The sequence below is a fragment of the Tigriopus californicus genome, chromosome 5 (assembly GCF_007210705.1).
Source record: "Tigriopus californicus strain San Diego chromosome 5, Tcal_SD_v2.1, whole genome shotgun sequence".
NCBI classification, from domain to species: domain Eukaryota; kingdom Metazoa; phylum Arthropoda; class Copepoda; order Harpacticoida; family Harpacticidae; genus Tigriopus; species Tigriopus californicus.
Genome location: NC_081444.1, coordinates 9375556 through 9381630, shown reverse-complemented (window position 1 = coordinate 9381630; position 6075 = coordinate 9375556).

Below are 6075 nucleotides of genomic sequence, written 5' to 3'. Positions count from 1 at the left end.
CATTATTTGGAGGGAGGAACTTTTGCCCCTAGTCTAGTTGTTGTTTTTTCTAGCTTAGCGCAAATGCAATATGGATTGTTCAGGGAAATTGGGCACGTACTTCAATTAGTCGAATCCAATTTCCAGGTCATACTTACTACTTGCTCCAAGAGTGTGGACAAGGAACGTTTCTTGCGAGGTGTAATAGAAGTGACTAGTACCATGAAGATTGATAGTGATTATTTCAAAACGGAACGAAATAATGTAGAAGAATTGTCAATAGGATAATTATATATTTTGGTTACTGCGTATCCCAGAAAAGTAGCCAAAGATAATGGTATAATTCAATTTCATGAGGGATATTGTTCTTGTGTGCATGTTTGGAAACATGTTTCCAATGATTTATGAAATATAACTTTTATGAAAAATATAGGCGTTGGGGTATGAAAACTAAGTTTTTATGTCAAAAATCAGGATACTTCAAGCTGATTACAAAGAAGTGTAAATGTTTTCCTGTGGTTAAATATCTTCTTTTTCTTGCTCCTGTCTCAAAGGGATGTCAGTGGTTCTCCATTCAAACAATTTGTGTTTTATGTACTTGGTCCATTTCCTGTCCATGTTGCATACAGATACATTTTGTTATTCAAAATTCACCTGCGTTGGGCGGATCTGTGCTCAAGAAGTGGATCATTGAAGAAATAATCCCACAAACAGCTGTTCCTTGACAGACAGGGATTGACTTGGGTTCAGATTGTCAGAGCAATTTATTTATTCAATTCATGCGCTACAGGGCCTTGTTTTGACACTTTGTAATCCATTGTTTTATCCAATTTTAAGCTCCTATACAAATTTTGATTGAATTTACTTTACTCAACAAACTGTACACATCAATTGATTTGCTTAGTTCTTGAGTGGAATGTTCTATGATCAATCAAAATCATACTTTTGATCAACTTATCCCAAGGAATGTTGGCATTTTTAGACTTAAAGGTGTTATGATTTTGTTTGTGTCTCGTGCATCTTTGAGTCAGGATTCTCGGTTGTCGATATTTTTATTTTTGAAAGGTTAGTAGGAGTCCTCTTTGGTTGAGAATTTTTCCGGGTAGCCTACATATTTCAAATAGAAGTTAAAAAAGCATAGTACAAATAGAATTGCAATTAGAAAATATTGAGGAACAAGAACATTTCTTGACTCAAATTTGAAACTATTTCCCTGAAACTCTGCGTGCTTTGTCAATCACTAATCGCTTCTTCCTATCTCTATGAGTAGAAGTCATGGATGAGTTGTGGGGATAGGAATAGTAGGACTGCACTACTTACAACAACAAATGTAGCAACAACAACAATAGTCCACCTCGACCGCCTCGACAAAGTGACGCATCCCACAATGAAACAGTATAGTATACTATGCATAGTAATAAACTTGGGCTCTGATCATGTCGGGTTAAACAACAACAGCAGCGGCTACAACAACAACAACAGCGACGTGGACATGAGAGCTCATACCACAAGTCAGTAGTACAACGTCAGGTTGATGAGTTGTAGTACAATTCTTCAACACTCATCTCATGAAGACCGCAGAAAAATAATGACAATTCTCTGCATGAATAGAGCAGAGCCCAGGTTTTTAAAGCGAGAAGTGAATATTATATCGAGAAATGATACAACTTATGTATTACGGTACGGTCTTTTCTGGATCTAAATATTCCTTCGCTTAAAAAAAACGATCGCATATCTCCACGTTGGTCAGAAACTTGAGTTGTCACTCATGCATGGCCAGCATTTTTGAGTCCATATAGTTTTTACCTCTTCATTCTTCTCATTCGGGATCATATTTCTGGATGAATGAGGAGCAATTCAGTGGTAGTTGTGTGTAGGTTGGACTTCTTCCTTCATACAAACGCTCCCTTCATTGCCCATGGCCTCTTAAAGAAACTGGAGGTGGTGCGAGGAGGGATGACAAACGTAACTGGACGGGAAATTGTGGTACATGTTACGGAGGCAATGGCCCAAAGAATTGGTGGTATTATGCCTACTTCTGTTGACGAGCGAAAACGATAACTGAAAATTGACAAAATTTGAAATAAGGTCTATTTAAAACCCTTCTTTTTTATTTATTGTGCCTACCGCTCAAATCAACAAGTGTGGGTATAGAATATGTAAAATTGTTAAAGCAAGAAAGGAAAAAGAACGAAAGAAAAGGGGAAACGCGAGAAAAGAAAAAAATGAGGAAAATGAAAAGAACACCATGACACATTGCATTGCAAGTGCAGTACAGCTTAAGCCGCCTTAAATTGTGCAGTATTTGCAATGCAAAAGTTATTCAAACTCAAAATTTGATGCATTGGTTTTCTCATTGATTTAATGCGAACACATATGTTATAAGAAATAAAAATAATGTTATGAATGCTATTGACGAAAGCTATCAGATTTAGAAAAAAAGCTAAGGCTAGAATCTATTGATAATTGCTTCTCTTGTCCTTCAGAGTTTGTTATGTTTTATTTGAATTCTGGTTTCAAACATACGTAGGTGGGTATCAGGTATTGGTATATGGGAACTGACATTGTCAAGGTGTGGCATAAGAGATCAAATAAGGACTTTGGATCTTTGGAATGGAGAATGAAAAATGTCATTCCCCATTCCCCAAAAAATCATGAATTATTGACAGCACTTTCTCACAAATGTGTATTTTCTTTGAGCCAAAGTTCAGATCAGGAGATAACTCTCTTGCTAGATTATAAAATAATGGTCATTATTTAGTCAAGTTCTCAATACCTACTCATATTTACACATTTTCCTGTTCAATCCATTATTCACACGTCAAAGGTTGGGCTTCTACAGTTATTCACAACAAAAACCAAATGCTTGTTTCACGTCCTTGTCTCGTAAGACATGGTGCATGGTGGTGCTTGCTTGTACGTACATAGTGCCTTGCCAATGGAAGTTATACGTAGGTAAACTCTGAATTGAGCAACAGACCGAAGTCAAGATCTTCTCTCCAACCAGTCCACTACTGATCCTGTGTACTACCCACTCCATGAGCGACAGAAAGAGTGAGAGAAAGAGAGCAATTTCCTTTATTGAGGTTATTATTAAGTTCTGGGACAAGCCCAAGAAGACCGCAGGTCGTGTCAAAACAAAAATCGACACAAAAATTGGACGTCAAGAAATGGAAAGAAATCCCATGAATTGGCAAGAAGTGAGAGAAGCAGCAGCAATAGCAGCAATAGCAGCAGCACATTTTTCGTGGCCATGCCACGACAACGACGCCTTTCTAGATTGAAAGGAGGGAGCGGTAGGGAATAATACTACGAAAATGTGGTTAACTGAAATTCATTCGCTAACATAAACTGTATTGGTTTTCGCATTGATACACTTTTTGGAAGGGGTTCAGAACTAGGATTGGTGATGTATGCTGCCGACTTTGCTTTCCTATTGGTGGTAATTGTCTGGGTTATCCCTTTTTTGTGCTTACTGGTACAAGTCTACATTTGTGCTGTATGTTCACCTTGAATACAAAGTGTGTGAGTGTATCAGAGAGAGAGAAGTCACGAAATGTGCTCTGGAATGAGCAAAAACTTTACGATACTTGTCATTGCGACGAGGTTATGTTATGTAAACAGTAGTGGCACACTGAACACTCAAAACCAGGAGGCAGTGTTTGATGGTCTAATGTATTTCCTCGTAGTATTCCAATTACGTACGTTGAATTTTTTAACTGTGCGCAAAAACGACTTTGACTTGAAACTATAAGCACAAAAACTCAATTACTTGCCCATTGAAGGTGTCGTTCTCCTTGAAGGGCAGGGCGGTAATCTCGGATGAACAAACGAAGAACTAAGCGACCAGGCGACCAACCAACCCTGCAACCAACCCAGCAACCAACACACCTGATTGCCTCTCGAGTGTCAAAATATGAACAAAAAAGTGAGAAACAATTCAACGGCAATCATTTCAATTCCAATCTTCGGCCTGACGGACCATAAACATTTAATCAACGAAACGATACTGCCGAACAGATTCTCACCCTTGCCTCTATCATAATGTTGTGTACTAACTTGATCGAGTTACTGGACTGAACACAACAGACGAGTAGAAGAAGGCTTATGATCGCGCTATGGAGACATTTATGATGAACTTCCGAAACGTTTTTTTGTGATTGATTGAGCATATTGGCCCGTATCGAGATCATATTATTTCTATCTAATTTTAGCATTGGCAAAAGAGAGCTTGCACATCCATTGAGGCCTAGCCTGTGGCCTGAAATGAGAGCAAAGTGCAGGCCACTCCTCTCATCAATGATGAAGTGAGGCGACCACATCTCAAAGACCACACATTTCTATGGTTTTCAACCCAACTTCCCAATCCCCGTCGTCCCAGACAAAAGATCATGTCATTGCAAAACAAAACGCATCCAAGAGTGCCAACATGCAGTATACTGAATGATTCATTACAGAACTCACTGATCACGTAGATACGTACAAGGTCCATAAGTCAAAAGTAAAACGAAAAAGCACACATGAACGAGAGGAGGAGGAGGAGAAAAAAGAAATAGAAGAAGAAGAAGAAAAACAATTTGGGGCTTTATGTCCCACCCTTTTGCCTTGAGCTAAACGCTCATCATTTGGGCTGATTTGACATCGCTCAAATCTCGCCCATTTCATCAATCACATGAAGTTCAGTGTTTCAATTTTTTGTCGTGGCCTCATCTACGTTTGTCAAACTGATTCGACTTGGCAGATATACATTATGAATATCTAAGAAGATCACTCAGTTCACGCGAGACTTTCAACCAAAATCAAAGGAATTATCTCCATCCTCTCAATGAAGACGACGTTCTCTCTTTCCCTTTCCATCATCTTATTAATGACTCACTTCGGCTTCAATTCTCCTCATTCAACGCGAAGGCTAGAGTTCTAGTTGCAGATAAGCACTGCTGTTTGTGTCATTGCGATTTCAAAATCCAATCTATAGCATGGGCCCAGCCTAATATGATGGGGCGAAAGATTCCTTCGATTCTACACGTTGAAAACAGTCCAAGGGTTAATATTTTTTCGTGCATAAAAAGAATGACTGAAAACATTAGTTCAATCAGCATGTCTCGCTTTAGATCTTTAGTCATCATAACAATTACTCTGGGATCAACACCCACCATCATAGATGGCATGCTCCGTTGATTTTACTTCATTTGTCACTTTCCAAGAGAAATTCTACCCGCCTTTCCTCAAGGGAATGATGAACCATTACTTCTACTGCTGCTACTGCTATTACCGCTACTGCAGTGTGCTGAAGAGTCTGACGGAGTTATTTCAATCTCAATGCAAGTTCGTCTCACTTTCAGTGAATCATCCCTATTTTCTACATAGAATAGTACAGAACATAACATTTCGCTCCAACTTTTGTAGCTGCACTATTCGTTCACAGCTTAGTAACTTTGACTGGTCTCTTTCATTTAACGCTTTGCTCTCATTTTGTTCATTCGTTCGTTCGTCGTTCGTTCGTTCTCGTTCCCTTACATCTCATCTTCCTCTCGCTCTTGTTGCGGTGAATTTTCCATTAAGAGTTTAGAAAGTTCCAAATACATTTCCCCCTTTCTCACAGGACTGAGCTGGGTTGAGTTCAAGATTCGAGAAATAGAAATGAACAAAGACACTCTTTCTAACCCTAAATGTACTCCGATCTGGGCACGATAGTCTCCAGTTTAAGAGTTTCAAAATGGGGGGAGGGGGGGATTCAAGCTTATAGATTTTAGACTGAATGTAGACTTAAGAATAAATCAGGTGTTAAATGTGAACCAATCGGGGGTTGAAAATAATTTTTGAATGTCTTAAGGCCGAATCCAAGCATAAGATTTAAGAGTAACGTCCTCGGTAGTTTTGTATTTGGGGTGCTTAGGTCGGTGGGGTGAGCGTTACCCGATACGGAAGCCAGCCATCCAACCCATTGCTCTCATATGCGGTTCCAATGGGCAAATGGCCAACCCGCAGTTTCTCCGTCTGTGGGAGGGAGTATATAGCATCAAAAAAGTTCCTTTGAGCTAGGTCAGGGAAGAAAGTCGAGACAGGAGCTCTCTCATTTTCCCTATCCAACATAAG